The sequence below is a fragment of the Haliotis asinina genome, chromosome 6 (genome assembly GCF_037392515.1).
Source record: "Haliotis asinina isolate JCU_RB_2024 chromosome 6, JCU_Hal_asi_v2, whole genome shotgun sequence".
NCBI lineage: Eukaryota > Metazoa > Mollusca > Gastropoda > Lepetellida > Haliotidae > Haliotis > Haliotis asinina.
This window is the reverse complement of record NC_090285.1, coordinates 57173649-57190278: the sequence shown is the minus strand read 5'-3', so window position 1 is coordinate 57190278 and position 16630 is coordinate 57173649. Positions and strand designations below refer to the sequence as shown.

Genomic DNA, 16630 nt, shown 5'->3' with positions numbered 1-16630 from the left:
TTGTCATGATGGTAACAGACGCGCTGCTTCAGCTTTGTGAAAACATGCCTTCAGGTTGAGGAGTCAGTGTAGGTGTGTGTGCGCGTAGAAATTGAAGTGTTTAGAACCTGACCGAGTCGAGTGAATGCACTGTCTATATGTGAGCCCCAAACAAAGGTAATTTCTTTTGCCCAAGCTGGGTATCAATGCAAGCGTCTCCCACCTGCAAAAATTGCCTTCTCTCATGTGTGCTAGTCCCTCTCTTCATGACATTTGTGAGGGAACAAAAATGAACACGATTGCACAAAAGTATAACATGCAAAAAGAACTGGAGAATCCGGGTATCGATCCCGGTACCTCTCGCATGCTAAGCGAGCGCTCTACCATTTGAGCTAATTGCCCTGACGTTCTACAAAGTGTGTCTTCATTAACTGTATTCTTGACAATCAGATTAACCCGTTTGGCGGCATGATAACCGACCGTTATTGTCATGATGGTAACAGACGCGCTGCTTCAGCTTTGTGAAAACATGCTTTCAGGTTGAGGAGTCAGTGTAGGTGTGTGTGTGCGTAGAAATTGAAGTGTTTAGAACCTGACCGAGTCCAGTGAATGCACTGTCTATATGTGAGCCCCAAACAAAGGTAATTTCTTTTGCCCAAGCTGGGTATCAATGCAAGCGTCTCCCACCTGCAAAAATTGCCTTCTGTCATGTGTGCTAGTCCCTCTCTTCATGACATTTGTGAGGGAACAAAAATGAACACGATTGCACAAAAGTATAACATGCAAAAAGTACCGCAGAATCCGGGTATCGATCCCGGTACCTCTCGCATGCTAAGCGAGCGCTCTACCATTTGAGCTAATTCCCCTGACGATCTACAAAGTGTGTCTTCATTAACTGTATTCTTGACAATCAGATTAACCCGTTTGGCGCCATGATAACCGACCGTTATTGTCATGATGGTAACAGACGCGCTGCTTCAGCTTTGTGAAAACATGCTTTCAGGTTGAGGAGTCAGTGTAGGTGTGTGTGCGCGTAGAAATTGAAGTGTTTAGAACCTGACCGAGTCGAGTGAATGCACTGTCTATATGTGAGCCCCAAACAAAGGTAATTTCTTTTGCCCAAGCTGGGTATCAATGCAAGCGTCTACCACCTGCAAAAATTGCCTTCTGTCATGTGTGCTAGTCCCTCTCTTCATGACATTTGTGAGGGAACAAAAATGAACACGATTGCACAAAAGTATAACATGCAAAAAGTACTGGAGAATCCGGGTATCGATCCCGGTACCTCTCGCATGCTAAGCGAGCGCTCTACCATTTGAGCTAATTCCCCTGACGATCTACAAAGTGTGTCTTCATTAACTGTATTCTTGACAATCAGATTAACCCGTTTGGCGCCATGATAACCGACCGTTATTGTCATGATGGTAACAGACGCGCTGCTTCAGCTTTGTGAAAACATGCTTTCAGGTTGAGGAGTCAGTGTAGGTGTGTGTGCGCGTAGAAATTGAAGTGTTTAGAACCTGACCGAGTCGAGTGAATGCACTGTCTATATGTGAGCCCCAAACAAAGGTAATTTCTTTTGCCCAAGCTGGGTATCAATGCAAGCGTCTCCCACCTGCAAAAATTGCCTTCTCTCATGTGTGCTAGTCCCTCTCTTCATGACATTTGTGAGGGAACAAAAATGAACACGATTGCACAAAAGTATAACATGCAAAAGGAACTGGAGAATCCGGGTATCGATCCCGGTACCTCTCGCATGCTAAGCGAGCGCTCTACCATTTGAGCTAATTGCCCTGACGTTCTACAAAGTGTGTCTTCATTAACTGTATTCTTGACAATCAGATTAACCCGTTTGGCGGCATGATAACCGACCGTTATTGTCATGATGGTAACAGACGCGCTGCTTCAGCTTTGTGAAAACATGCTTTCAGGTTGAGGAGTCAGTGTAGGTGTGTGTGTGCGTAGAAATTGAAGTGTTTAGAACCTGACCGAGTCCAGTGAATGCACTGTCTATATGTGAGCCCCAAACAAAGGTAATTTCTTTTGCCCAAGCTGGGTATCAGTGGAAGCTTCTCCCACCTGCAAAAATTGCCTTCTCTCATGTGTGCTAGTCCCTCTCTTCATGACATTTGTGAGGGAACAAAAATGAACACGATTGCACAAAAGTATAACATGCAAAAAGTACCGCAGAATCCGGGTATCGATCCCGGTACCTCTCGCATGCTAAGCGAGCGCTCTACCATTTGAGCTACTTCCCCTGACGTTCTACAAAGTGTGTCTTCATTAACTGTATTCTTGACAATCAGATTAACCCGTTTGGCGGCATGATAACCGACCGTTATTGTCATGATGGTAACAGACGCGCTGCTTCAGCTTTGTGAAAACATGCTTTCAGGTTGAGGAGTCAGTGTAGGTGTGTGTGTGCGTAGAAATTGAAGTGTTTAGAACCTGACCGAGTCGAGTGAATGCACTGTCTATATGTGAGCCCCAAACAAAGGTAATTTCTTTTGCCCAAGCTGGGTATCAATGCAAGCGTCTCCCACCTGCAAAAATTGCCTTCTCTCATGTGTGCTAGTCCCTCTCTTCATGACATTTGTGAGGGAACAAAAATGAACACGATTGCACAAAAGTATAACATGCAAAAGGAACTGGAGAATCCGGGTATCGATCCCGGTACCTCTCGCATGCTAAGCGAGCGCTCTACCATTTGAGCTAATTCCCCTGACGATCTACAAAGTGTGTCTTCATTAACTGTATTCTTGACAATCAGATTAACCCGTTTGGCGCCATGATAACCGACCGTTATTGTCATGATGGTAACAGATGCGCTGCTTCAGCTTTGTCAAAACATGCTTTCAGGTTGAGGAGTCAGTGTAGGTGTGTGTGCGCGTAGAAATTGAAGTGTTTAGAACCTGACCGAGTCGAGTGAATGCACTGTCTATATGTGAGCCCCAAACAAAGGTAATTTCTTTTGCCCAAGCTGGGTATCAGTGCAAGCTTCTCCCACCTGCAAAAATTGCCTTCTGTCATGTGTGCTAGTCCCTCTCTTCATGACATTTGTGAGGGAACAAAAATGAACACGATTGCACAAAAGTATAACATGCAAAAAGTACTGCAGAATCCGGGTATCGATCCCGGTACCTCTCGCATGCTAAGCGAGCGCTCTACCATTTGAGCTAATTCCCCTGACGATCTACAAAGTGTGTCTTCATTAACTGTATTCTTGACAATCAGATTAACCTGTTTGGCGCCATGATAACCGACCGTTATTGTCATGATGGTAACAGACGCGCTGCTTCAGCTTTGTGAAAACATGCTTTCAGGTTGAGGAGTCAGTGTAGGTGTGTGTGCGCGTAGAAATTGAAGTGTTTAGAACCTGACCGAGTCCAGTGAATGCACTGTCTATATGTGAGCCCCAAACAAAGGTAATTTCTTTTGCCCAAGCTGGGTATCAATGCAAGCGTCTCCCACCTGCAAAAATTGCCTTCTCTCATGTGTGCTAGTCCCTCTCTTCATGACATTTGTGAGGGAACAAAAATGAACACGATTGCACAAAAGTATAACATGCAAAAAGTACTGGAGAATCCGGGTATCGATCCCGGTACCTCTCGCATGCTAAGCGAGCGCTCTACCATTTGAGCTAATTCCCCTGACGATCTACAAAGTGTGTCTTCATTAACTGTATTCTTGACAATCAGATTAACCCGTTTGGCGGCATGATAACCGACCGTTATTGTCATGATGGTAACAGACGCGCTGCTTCAGCTTTGTGAAAACATGCTTTCAGGTTGAGGAGTCAGTGTAGGTGTGTGTGCGCGTAGAAATTGAAGTGTTTAGAACCTGACCGAGTCGAGTGAATGCACTGTCTATATGTGAGCCCCAAACAAAGGTAATTTCTTTTGCCCAAGCTGGGTATCAATGCAAGCGTCTCCCACCTGCAAAAACTGCCTTCTGTCATGTGTGCTAGTCCCTCTCTTCATGACATTTGTGAGGGAACAAAAATGAACACGATTGCACAAAAGTATAACATGCAAAAGGAACTGGAGAATCCGGGTATCGATCCCGGTACCTCTCGCATGCTAAGCGAGCGCTCTACCATTTGAGCTAATTGCCCTGACGTTCTACAAAGTGTGTCTTCATTAACTGTATTCTTGACAATCAGATTAACCCGTTTGGCGGCATGATAACCGACCGTTATTGTCATGATGGTAACAGACGCGCTGCTTCAGCTTTGTGAAAACATGCTTTCAGGTTGAGGAGTCAGTGTAGGTGTGTGTGTGCGTAGAAATTGAAGTGTTTAGAACCTGACCGAGTCGAGTGAATGCACTGTCTATATGTGAGCCCCAAACAAAGGTAATTTCTTTTGCCCAAGCTGGGTATCAGTGGAAGCTTCTCCCACCTGCAAAAATTGCCTTCTCTCATGTGTGCTAGTCCCTCTCTTCATGACATTTGTGAGGGAACAAAAATGAACACGATTGCACAAAAGTATAACATGCAAAAAGTACCGCAGAATCCGGGTATCGATCCCGGTACCTCTCGCATGCTAAGCGAGCGCTCTACCATTTGAGCTAATTCCCCTGACGATCTACAAAGTGTGTCTTCATTAACTGTATTCTTGACAATCAGATTAACCCGTTTGGCGGCATGATAACCGACCGTTATTGTCATGATGGTAACAGATGCGCTGCTTCAGCTTTGTGAAAACATGCTTTCAGGTTGAGGAGTCAGTGTAGGTGTGTGTGCGCGTAGAAATTGAAGTGTTTAGAACCTGACCGAGTCGAGTGAATGCACTGTCTATATGTGAGCCCCAAACAAAGGTAATTTCTTTTGCCCAAGCTGGGTATCAATGCAAGCATCTCCCACCTGCAAAAATTGCCTTCTCTCATGTGTGCTAGTCCCTCTCTTCATGACATTTGTGAGGGAACAAAAATGAACACGATTGCACAAAAGTATAACATGCAAAAGGAACTGGAGAATCCGGGTATCGATCCCGGTACCTCTCGCATGCTAAGCGAGCGCTCTACCATTTGAGCTACTTCCCCTGACGTTCTACAAAGTGTGTCTTCATTAACTGTATTCTTGACAATCAGATTAACCCGTTTGGCGCCATGATAACCGACCGTTATTGTCATGATGGTAACAGACGCGCTGCTTCAGCTTTGTGAAAACATGCTTTCAGGTTGAGGAGTCAGTGTAGGTGTGTGTGTGCGTAGAAATTGAAGTGTTTAGAACCTGACCGAGTCGAGTGAATGCACTGTCTATATGTGAGCCCCAAACAAAGGTAATTTCTTTTGCCCAAGCTGGGTATCAATGCAAGCGTCTCCCACCTGCAAAAATTGCCTTCTCTCATGTGTGCTAGTCCCTCTCTTCATGACATTTGTGAGGGAACAAAAATGAACACGATTGCACAAAAGTATAACATGCAAAAGGAACTGGAGAATCCGGGTATCGATCCCGGTACCTCTCGCATGCTAAGCGAGCGCTCTACCATTTGAGCTAATTCCCCTGACGATCTACAAAGTGTGTCTTCATTAACTGTATTCTTGACAATCAGATTAACCCGTTTGGCGCCATGATAACCGACCGTTATTGTCATGATGGTAACAGATGCGCTGCTTCAGCTTTGTGAAAACATGCTTTCAGGTTGAGGAGTCAGTGTAGGTGTGTGTGCGCGTAGAAATTGAAGTGTTTAGAACCTGACCGAGTCCAGTGAATGCACTGTCTATATGTGAGCCCCAAACAAAGGTAATTTCTTTTGCCCAAGCTGGGTATCAGTGCAAGCTTCTCCCACCTGCAAAAATTGCCTTCTGTCATGTGTGCTAGTCCCTCTCTTCATGACATTTGTGAGGGAACAAAAATGAACACGATTGCACAAAAGTATAACATGCAAAAAGTACTGCAGAATCCGGGTATCGATCCCGGTACCTCTCGCATGCTAAGCGAGCGCTCTACCATTTGAGCTAATTCCCCTGACGATCTACAAAGTGTGTCTTCATTAACTGTATTCTTGACAATCAGATTAACCCGTATGGCGCCATGATAACCGACCGTTATTGTCATGATGGTAACAGACGCGCTGCTTCAGCTTTGTGAAAACATGCTTTCAGGTTGAGGAGTCAGTGTAGGTGTGTGTGCGCGTAGAAATTGAAGTGTTTAGAACCTGACCGAGTCCAGTGAATGCACTGTCTATATGTGAGCCCCAAACAAAGGTAATTTCTTTTGCCCAAGCTGGGTATCAATGCAAGCGTCTCCCACCTGCAAAAATTGCCTTCTGTCATGTGTGCTAGTCCCTCTCTTCATGACATTTGTGAGGGAACAAAAATGAACACGATTGCACAAAAGTATAACATGCAAAAGGAACTGGAGAATCCGGGTATCGATTCCGGTACCTCTCGCATGCTAAGCGAGCGCTCTACCATTTGAGCTAATTCCCCTGACGTTCTACAAAGTGTGTCTTCATTAACTGTATTATTTGACAATCAGATTAACCCGTTTGGCGGCATGATAACCGACCGTTATTGTCATGATGGTAACAGACGCGCTGCTTCAGCTTTGTGAAAACATGCTTTCAGGTTGAGGAGTCAGTGTAGGTGTGTGTGTGCGTAGAAATTGAAGTGTTTAGAACCTGACCGAGTCGAGTGAATGCACTGTCTATATGTGAGCCCCAAACAAAGGTAATTTCTTTTGCCCAAGCTGGGTATCAATGCAAGCGTCTCCCACCTGCAAAAATTGCCTTCTCTCATGTGTGCTAGTCCCTCTCTTCATGACATTTGTGAGGGAACAAAAATGAACACGATTGCACAAAAGTATAACATGCAAAAGGAACTGGAGAATCCGGGTATCGATCCCGGTACCTCTCGCATGCTAAGCGAGTGCTCTACCATTTGAGCTAATTCCCCTGACGATCTACAAAGTGTGTCTTCATTAACTGTATTCTTGACAATCAGATTAACCCGTTTGGCGCCATGATAACCGACCATTATTGTCATGATGGTAACAGATGCGCTGCTTCAGCTTTGTGAAAACATGCTTTCAGGTTGAGGAGTCAGTGTAGGTGTGTGTGCGCGTAGAAATTGAAGTGTTTAGAACCTGACCGAGTCGAGTGAATGCACTGTCTATATGTGAGCCCCAAACAAAGGTAATTTCTTTTGCCCAAGCTGGGTATCAGTGGAAGCTTCTCCCACCTGCAAAAATTGCCTTCTCTCATGTGTGCTAGTCCCTCTCTTCATGACATTTGTGAGGGAACAAAAATGAACACGATTGCACAAAAGTATAACATGCAAAAAGTACTGCAGAATCCGGGTATCGATCCCGGTACCTCTCGCATGCTAAGCGAGCGCTCTACCATTTGAGCTAATTCCCCTGACGATCTACAAAGTGTGTCTTCATTAACTGTATTCTTGACAATCAGATTAACCCGTTTGGCGGCATGATAACCGACCGTTATTGTCATGATGGTAACAGATGCGCTGCTTCAGCTTTGTGAAAACATGCTTTCAGGTTGAGGAGTCAGTGTAGGTGTGTGTGTGCGTAGAAATTGAAGTGTTTAGAACCTGACCGAGTCCAGTGAATGCACTGTCTATATGTGAGCCCCAAACAAAGGTAATTTCTTTTGCCCAAGCTGGGTATCAGTGCAAGCTTCTCCCACCTGCAAAAATTGCCTTCTGTCATGTGTGCTAGTCCCTCTCTTCATGACATTTGTGAGGGAACAAAAATGAACACGATTGCACAAAAGTATAACATGCAAAAAGTACTGCAGAATCCGGGTATCGATCCCGGTACCTCTCGCATGCTAAGCGAGCGCTCTACCATTTGAGCTAATTCCCCTGACGATCTACAAAGTGTGTCTTCATTAACTGTATTCTTGACAATCAGATTAACCCGTTTGGCGGCATGATAACCGACCGTTATTGTCATGATGGTAACAGACGCGCTGCTTCAGCTTTGTGAAAACATGCTTTCAGGTTGAGGAGTCAGTGTAGGTGTGTGTGCGCGTAGAAATTGAAGTGTTTAGAACCTGACCGAGTCCAGTGAATGCACTGTCTATATGTGAGCCCCAAACAAAGGTAATTTCTTTTGCCCAAGCTGGGTATCAATGCAAGCGTCTCCCACCTGCAAAAATTGCCTTCTGTCATGTGTGCTAGTCCCTCTCTTCATGACATTTGTGAGGGAACAAAAATGAACACGATTGCACAAAAGTATAACATGCAAAAGGCACTGGAGAATCCGGGTATCGATCCCGGTACCTCTCGCATGCTAAGCGAGCGCTCTACCATTTGAGCTAATTCCCCTGACGTTCTACAAAGTGTGTCTTCATTAACTGTATTCTTGACAATCAGATTAACCCGTTTGGCGGCATGATAACCGAACGTTATTGTCATGATGGTAACAGACGCGCTGCTTCAGCTTTGTGAAAACATGCTTTCAGGTTGAGGAGTCAGTGTAGGTGTGTGTGTGCGTAGAAATTGAAGTGTTTAGAACCTGACCGAGTCGAGTGAATGCACTGTCTATATGTGAGCCCCAAACAAAGGTAATTTCTTTTGCCCAAGCTGGGTATCAATGCAAGCGTCTCCCACCTGCAAAAATTGCCTTCTGTCATGTGTGCTAGTCCCTCTCTTCATGACATTTGTGAGGGAACAAAAATGAACACGATTGCACAAAAGTATAACATGCAAAAAGTACTGCAGAATCCGGGTATCGATCCCGGTACCTCTCGCATGCTAAGCGAGCGCTCTACCATTTGAGCTAATTCCCCTGACGATCTACAAAGTGTGTCTTCATTAACTGTATTCTTGACAATCAGATTAACCCGTATGGCGCCATGATAACCGACCGTTATTGTCATGATGGTAACAGACGCGCTGCTTCAGCTTTGTGAAAACATGCTTTCAGGTTGAGGAGTCAGTGTAGGTGTGTGTGCGCGTAGAAATTGAAGTGTTTAGAACCTGACCGAGTCCAGTGAATGCACTGTCTATATGTGAGCCCCAAACAAAGGTAATTTCTTTTGCCCAAGCTGGGTATCAATGCAAGCGTCTCCCACCTGCAAAAATTGCCTTCTGTCATGTGTGCTAGTCCCTCTCTTCATGACATTTGTGAGGGAACAAAAATGAACACGATTGCACAAAAGTATAACATGCAAAAGGCACTGGAGAATCCGGGTATCGATCCCGGTACCTCTCGCATGCTAAGCGAGCGCTCTACCATTTGAGCTAATTCCCCTGACGTTCTACAAAGTGTGTCTTCATTAACTGTATTCTTGACAATCAGATTAACCCGTTTGGCGGCATGATAACCGAACGTTATTGTCATGATGGTAACAGACGCGCTGCTTCAGCTTTGTGAAAACATGCTTTCAGGTTGAGGAGTCAGTGTAGGTGTGTGTGTGCGTAGAAATTGAAGTGTTTAGAACCTGACCGAGTCGAGTGAATGCACTGTCTATATGTGAGCCCCAAACAAAGGTAATTTCTTTTGCCCAAGCTGGGTATCAATGCAAGCGTCTCCCACCTGCAAAAATTGCCTTCTCTCATGTGTGCTAGTCCCTCTCTTCATGACATTTGTGAGGGAACAAAAATGAACACGATTGCACAAAAGTATAACATGCAAAAGGAACTGGAGAATCCGGGTATCGATCCCGGTACCTCTCGCATGCTAAGCGAGTGCTCTACCATTTGAGCTAATTCCCCTGACGATCTACAAAGTGTGTCTTCATTAACTGTATTCTTGACAATCAGATTAACCCGTTTGGCGCCATGATAACCGACCATTATTGTCATGATGGTAACAGATGCGCTGCTTCGGCTTTGTGAAAACATGCTTTCAGGTTGAGGAGTCAGTGTAGGTGTGTGTGTGCGTAGAAATTGAAGTGTTTAGAACCTGACCGAGTCGAGTGAATGCACTGTCTATATGTGAGCCCCAAACAAAGGTAATTTCTTTTGCCCAAGCTGGGTATCAGTGGAAGCTTCTCCCACCTGCAAAAATTGCCTTCTGTCATGTGTGCTAGTCCCTCTCTTCATGACATTTGTGAGGGAACAAAAATGAACACGATTGCACAAAAGTATAACATGCAAAAAGTACTGCAGAATCCGGGTATCGATCCCGGTACCTCTCGCATGCTAAGCGAGCGCTCTACCATTTGAGCTAATTCCCCTGACGATCTACAAAGTGTGTCTTCATTAACTGTATTCTTGACAATCAGATTAACCCGTTTGGCGCCATGATAACCGACCGTTATTGTCATGATGGTAACAGACGCGCTGCTTCAGCTTTGTGAAAACATGCTTTCAGGTTGAGGAGTCAGTGTAGGTGTGTGTGCGCGTAGAAATTGAAGTGTTTAGAACCTGACCGAGTCCAGTCAATACATTGTCTATATGTGAGCCCCAAACAAAGGTAATTTCTTTTGCCCAAGCTGGGTATCAATGCAAGCGTCTCCCACCTGCAAAAATTGCCTTCTGTCATGTGTGCTAGTCCCTCTCTTCATGACATTTGTGAGGGAACAAAAATGAACACGATTGCACAAAAGTATAACATGCAAAAATTACTGCAGAATCCGGGTATCGATCCCGGTACCTCTCGCATGCTAAGCGAGCGCTCTACCATTTGAGCTAATTCCCCTGACGATCTACAAAGTGTGTCTTCATTAACTGTATTCTTGACAATCAGATTAACCCGTTTGGCGGCATGATAACCGACCGTTATTGTCATGATGGTAACAGATGCGCTGCTTCAGCTTTGTGAAAACATGCTTTCAGGTTGAGGAGTCAGTGTAGGTGTGTGTGCGCGTAGAAATTGAAGTGTTTAGAACCTGACCGAGTCCAGTGAATACATTGTCTATATGTGAGCCCCAAACAAAGGTAATTTCTTTTGCCCAAGCTGGGTATCAATGCAAGCGTCTCCCACCTGCAAAAATTGCCTTCTCTCATGTGTGCTAGTCCCTCTCTTCATGACATTTGTGAGGGAACAAAAATGAACACGATTGCACAAAAGTATAACATGCAAAAATTACTGGAGAATCCGGGCATCGATCCCGGTACCTCTCGCATGCTAAGCGAGCGCTCTACCATTTGAGCTAATTCCCCTGACGATCTACAAAGTGTGTCTTCATTAACTGTATTCTTGACAATCAGATTAACCCGTTTGGCGCCATGATAACCGACCGTTATTGTCATGATGGTAACAGATGCGCTGCTTCAGCTTTGTGAAAACATGCTTTCAGGTTGAGGAGTCAGTGTAGGTGTGTGTGCGCGTAGAAATTGAAGTGTTTAGAACCTGACCGAGTCCAGTGAATGCACTGTCTATATGTGAGCCCCAAACAAAGGTAATTTCTTTTGCCCAAGCTGGGTATCAATGCAAGCGTCTCCCACCTGCAAAAATTGCCTTCTGTCATGTGTGCTAGTCCCTCTCTTCATGACATTTGTGAGGGAACAAAAATGAACACGATTGCACAAAAGTATAACATGCAAAAAGAACTGGAGAATCCGGGTATCGATCCCGGTACCTCTCGCATGCTAAGCGAGCGCTCTACCATTTGAGCTAATTCCCCTGACGATCTACAAAGTGTGTCTTCATTAACTGTATTCTTGACAATCAGATTAACCCGTTTGGCGGCATGATAACCGACCGTTATTGCCATGATGGTAACAGATGCGCTGCTTCAGCTTTGTGAAAACATGCTTTCAGGTTGAGGAGTCAGTGTAGGTGTGTGGGTGCGCAGAAATTGAAGTGTTTAGAACCTGACCGAGTCCAGTGAATGCACTGTCTATATGTGAGCCCCAAACAAAGGTAATTTCTTTTGCCCAAGCTGGGTATCAGTGCAAGCGTCTCCCACCTGCAAAAATTGCCTTCTGTCATGTGTGCTAGTCCCTCTCTTCATGACATTTGTGAGGGAACAAAAATGAACACGATTGCACAAAAGTATAACATGCAAAAGGAAGTGGAGAATCCGGGTATCGATCCCGGTACCTCTCGCATGCTAAGCGAGCGCTCTACCATTTGAGCTAATTCCCCTGACGTTCTACAAAGTGTGTCTTCATTAACTGTATTCTTGACAATCAGATTAACCCGTTTGGCGGCATGATAACCGACCGTTATTGTCATGATGGTAACAGACGCGCTGCTTCAGCTTTGTGAAAACATGCTTTCAGGTTGAGGAGTCAGTGTAGGTGTGTGTGTGCGTAGAAATTGAAGTGTTTAGAACCTGACCGAGTCGAGTGAATGCACTGTCTATATGTGAGCCCCAAACAAAGGTAATTTCTTTTGCCCAAGCTGGGTATCAATGCAAGCGTCTCCCACCTGCAAAAATTGCCTTCTCTCATGTGTGCTAGTCCCTCTCTTCATGACATTTGTGAGGGAACAAAAATGAACACGATTGCACAAAAGTATAACATGCAAAAGGAACTGGAGAATCCGGGAATCGATTCCGGTACCTCTCGCATGCTAAGCGAGCGCTCTACCATTTGAGCTAATTCCCCTGACGTTCTACAAAGTGTGTCTTCATTAACTGTATTATTTGACAATCAGATTAACCCGTTTGGCGGCATGATAACCGACCGTTATTGTCATGATGGTAACAGACGCGCTGCTTCAGCTTTGTGAAAACATGCTTTCAGGTTGAGGAGTCAGTGTAGGTGTGTGTGTGCGTAGAAATTGAAGTGTTTAGAACCTGACCGAGTCGAGTGAATGCACTGTCTATATGTGAGCCCCAAACAAAGGTAATTTCTTTTGCCCAAGCTGGGTATCAATGCAAGCGTCTCCCACCTGCAAAAATTGCCTTCTCTCATGTGTGCTAGTCCCTCTCTTCATGACATTTGTGAGGGAACAAAAATGAACACGATTGCACAAAAGTATAACATGCAAAAGGAACTGGAGAATCCGGGTATCGATCCCGGTACCTCTCGCATGCTAAGCGAGTGCTCTACCATTTGAGCTAATTCCCCTGACGATCTACAAAGTGTGTCTTCATTAACTGTATTCTTGACAATCAGATTAACCCGTTTGGCGCCATGATAACCGACCATTATTGTCATGATGGTAACAGATGCGCTGCTTCAGCTTTGTGAAAACATGCTTTCAGGTTGAGGAGTCAGTGTAGGTGTGTGTGCGCGTAGAAATTGAAGTGTTTAGAACCTGACCGAGTCGAGTGAATGCACTGTCTATATGTGAGCCCCAAACAAAGGTAATTTCTTTTGCCCAAGCTGGGTATCAGTGGAAGCTTCTCCCACCTGCAAAAATTGCCTTCTGTCATGTGTGCTAGTCCCTCTCTTCATGACATTTGTGAGGGAACAAAAATGAACACGATTGCACAAAAGTATAACATGCAAAAAGTACTGCAGAATCCGGGTATCGATCCCGGTACCTCTCGCATGCTAAGCGAGCGCTCTACCATTTGAGCTAATTCCCCTGACGATCTACAAAGTGTGTCTTCATTAACTGTATTCTTGACAATCAGATTAACCCGTTTGGCGCCATGATAACCGACCGTTATTGTCATGATGGTAACAGACGCGCTGCTTCAGCTTTGTGAAAACATGCTTTCAGGTTGAGGAGTCAGTGTAGGTGTGTGTGCGCGTAGAAATTGAAGTGTTTAGAACCTGACCGAGTCCAGTCAATACATTGTCTATATGTGAGCCCCAAACAAAGGTAATTTCTTTTGCCCAAGCTGGGTATCAATGCAAGCGTCTCCCACCTGCAAAAATTGCCTTCTGTCATGTGTGCTAGTCCCTCTCTTCATGACATTTGTGAGGGAACAAAAATGAACACGATTGCACAAAAGTATAACATGCAAAAATTACTGCAGAATCCGGGTATCGATCCCGGTACCTCTCGCATGCTAAGCGAGCGCTCTACCATTTGAGCTAATTCCCCTGACGATCTACAAAGTGTGTCTTCATTAACTGTATTCTTGACAATCAGATTAACCCGTTTGGCGGCATGATAACCGACCGTTATTGTCATGATGGTAACAGATGCGCTGCTTCAGCTTTGTGAAAACATGCTTTCAGGTTGAGGAGTCAGTGTAGGTGTGTGTGCGCGTAGAAATTGAAGTGTTTAGAACCTGACCGAGTCCAGTGAATACATTGTCTATATGTGAGCCCCAAACAAAGGTAATTTCTTTTGCCCAAGCTGGGTATCAATGCAAGCGTCTCCCACCTGCAAAAATTGCCTTCTCTCATATGTGCTAGTCCCTCTCTTCATGACATTTGTGAGGGAACAAAAATGAACACGATTGCACAAAAGTATAACATGCAAAAATTACTGGAGAATCCGGGCATCGATCCCGGTACCTCTCGCATGCTAAGCGAGCGCTCTACCATTTGAGCTAATTCCCCTGACGATCTACAAAGTGTGTCTTCATTAACTGTATTCTTGACAATCAGATTAACCCGTTTGGCGCCATGATAACCGACCGTTATTGTCATGATGGTAACAGATGCGCTGCTTCAGCTTTGTGAAAACATGCTTTCAGGTTGAGGAGTCAGTGTAGGTGTGTGTGCGCGTAGAAATTGAAGTGTTTAGAACCTGACCGAGTCGAGTGAATGCACTGTCTATATGTGAGCCCCAAACAAAGGTAATTTCTTTTGCCCAAGCTGGGTATCAATGCAAGCGTCTCCCATCTGCAAAAATTGCCTTCTGTCATGTGTGCTAGTCCCTCTCTTCATGACATTTGTGAGGGAACAAAAATGAACACGATTGCACAAAAGTATAACATGCAAAAAGTACTGGAGAATCCGGGTATCGATCCCGGTACCTCTCGCATGCTAAGCGAGCGCTCTACCATTTGAGCTAATTCCCCTGACGATCTACAAAGTGTGTCTTCATTAACTGTATTCTTGACAATCAGATTAACCCGTTTGGCGCCATGATAACCGACCGTTATTGTCATGATGGTAACAGATGCGCTGCTTCAGCTTTGTGAAAACATGCTTTCAGGTTGAGGAGTCAGTGTAGGTGTGTGGGTGCGCAGAAATTGAAGTGTTTAGAACCTGACCGAGTCGAGTGAATGCACTGTCTATATGTGAGCCCCAAACAAAGGTAATTTCTTTTGCCCAAGCTGGGTATCAATGCAAGCGTCTCCCACCTGCAAAAATTGCCTTCTGTCATGTGTGCTAGTCCCTCTCTTCATGACATTTGTGAGGGAACAAAAATGAACACGATTGCACAAAAGTATAACATGCAAAAAGTACTGCAGAATCCGGGTATCGATCCCGGTACCTCTCGCATGCTAAGCGAGCGCTCTACCATTTGAGCTAATTCCCCTGACGATCTACAAAGTGTGTCTTCATTAACTGTATTCTTGACAATCAGATTAACCCGTTTGGCGCCATGATAACCGACCGTTATTGTCATGATGGTAACAGACGCGCTGCTTCAGCTTTGTGAAAACATGCTTTCAGGTTGAGGAGTCAGTGTAGGTGTGTGTGTGCGTAGAAATTGAAGTGTTTAGAACCTGACCGAGTCCAGTGAATGCACTGTCTATATGTGAGCCCCAAACAAAGGTAATTTCTTTTGCCCAAGCTGGGTATCAATGCAAGCGTCTCCCACCTGCAAAAATTGCCTTCTGTCATGTGTGCTAGTCCCTCTCTTCATGACATTTGTGAGGGAACAAAAATGAACACGATTGCACAAAAGTATAACATGCAAAAAGTACCGCAGAATCCGGGTATTGATCCCGGTACCTCTCGCATGCTAAGCGAGCGCTCTACCATTTGAGCTAATTCCCCTGACGATCTACAAAGTGTGTCTTCATTAACTGTATTCTTGACAATCAGATTAACCCGTTTGGCGCCATGATAACCGACCGTTATTGTCATGATGGTAACAGACGCGCTGCTTCGGCTTTGTGAAAACATGCTTTCAGGTTGAGGAGTCAGTGTAGGTGTGTGTGCGCGTAGAAATTGAAGTGTTTAGAACCTGACCGAGTCGAGTGAATGCACTGTCTATATGTGAGCCCCAAACAAAGGTAATTTCTTTTGCCCAAGCTGGGTATCAATGCAAGCGTCTCCCACCTGCAAAAATTGCCTTCTCTCATGTGTGCTAGTCCCTCTCTTCATGACATTTGTGAGGGAACAAAAATGAACACGATTGCACAAAAGTATAACATGCAAAAAGTACCGCAGAATCCGGGTATCGATCCCGGTACCTCTCGCATGCTAAGCGAGCGCTCTACCATTTGAGCTAATTCCCCTGACGATCTACAAAGTGTGTCTTCATTAACTGTATTCTTGACAATCAGATTAACCCGTTTGGCGCCATGATAACCGACCGTTATTGTCATGATGGTAACAGATGCGCTGCTTCAGCTTTGTGAAAACATGCTTTCAGGTTGAGGAGTCAGTGTAGGTGTGTGTGTGCGTAGAAATTGAAGTGTTTAGAACCTGACCGAGTCGAGTGAATGCACTGTCTATATGTGAGCCCCAAACAAAGGTAATTTCTTTTCCCCAAGCTGGGTATCAATGCAAGCGTCTCCCACCTGCAAAAATTGCCTTCTGTCATGTGTGCTAGTCCCTCTCTTCATGACATTTGTGAGGGAACAAAAATGAACACGATTGCACAAAAGTATAACATGCAAAAAGTACCGCAGAATCCGGGCATCGATCCCGGTACCTCTCGCATGCTAAGCGAGCGCTCTACCATTTGAGCTAATTCCCCTGACGAT

The 16630-nt window shown here is 44.9% G+C and overlaps 9 non-coding genes across 9 annotated transcripts; all 9 read right to left on the bottom strand.

Annotated features, from left to right (window-relative positions):
- Positions 1 to 1236: 1236 nt before the first annotated feature.
- Positions 1237 to 1309, bottom strand: Trnaa-agc (transfer RNA alanine (anticodon AGC)). The gene has a single exon. It is a non-coding gene; the product is annotated as a tRNA-Ala (tRNA).
- Positions 1310 to 2628: 1319 nt separating this feature from the next.
- Trnaa-agc (transfer RNA alanine (anticodon AGC)) lies at positions 2629 to 2701 on the bottom strand. The gene has a single exon. It is a non-coding gene; the product is annotated as a tRNA-Ala (tRNA).
- Positions 2702 to 3556: 855 nt separating this feature from the next.
- Positions 3557 to 3629, bottom strand: Trnaa-agc (transfer RNA alanine (anticodon AGC)). The gene has a single exon. It is a non-coding gene; the product is annotated as a tRNA-Ala (tRNA).
- Positions 3630 to 5412: 1783 nt separating this feature from the next.
- Positions 5413 to 5485, bottom strand: Trnaa-agc (transfer RNA alanine (anticodon AGC)). The gene has a single exon. It is a non-coding gene; the product is annotated as a tRNA-Ala (tRNA).
- A 2712-nt stretch (positions 5486 to 8197) lies between these two features.
- Positions 8198 to 8270, bottom strand: Trnaa-agc (transfer RNA alanine (anticodon AGC)). The gene has a single exon. It is a non-coding gene; the product is annotated as a tRNA-Ala (tRNA).
- An 855-nt stretch (positions 8271 to 9125) lies between these two features.
- On the bottom strand, positions 9126 to 9198 carry Trnaa-agc (transfer RNA alanine (anticodon AGC)). The gene has a single exon. It is a non-coding gene; the product is annotated as a tRNA-Ala (tRNA).
- Positions 9199 to 11445: 2247 nt separating this feature from the next.
- On the bottom strand, positions 11446 to 11518 carry Trnaa-agc (transfer RNA alanine (anticodon AGC)). Its single transcript has one exon. It is a non-coding gene; the product is annotated as a tRNA-Ala (tRNA).
- A 391-nt stretch (positions 11519 to 11909) lies between these two features.
- Trnaa-agc (transfer RNA alanine (anticodon AGC)) lies at positions 11910 to 11982 on the bottom strand. The gene has a single exon. It is a non-coding gene; the product is annotated as a tRNA-Ala (tRNA).
- Positions 11983 to 14694: 2712 nt separating this feature from the next.
- On the bottom strand, positions 14695 to 14767 carry Trnaa-agc (transfer RNA alanine (anticodon AGC)). Its single transcript has one exon. It is a non-coding gene; the product is annotated as a tRNA-Ala (tRNA).
- Positions 14768 to 16630: the final 1863 nt, after the last annotated feature.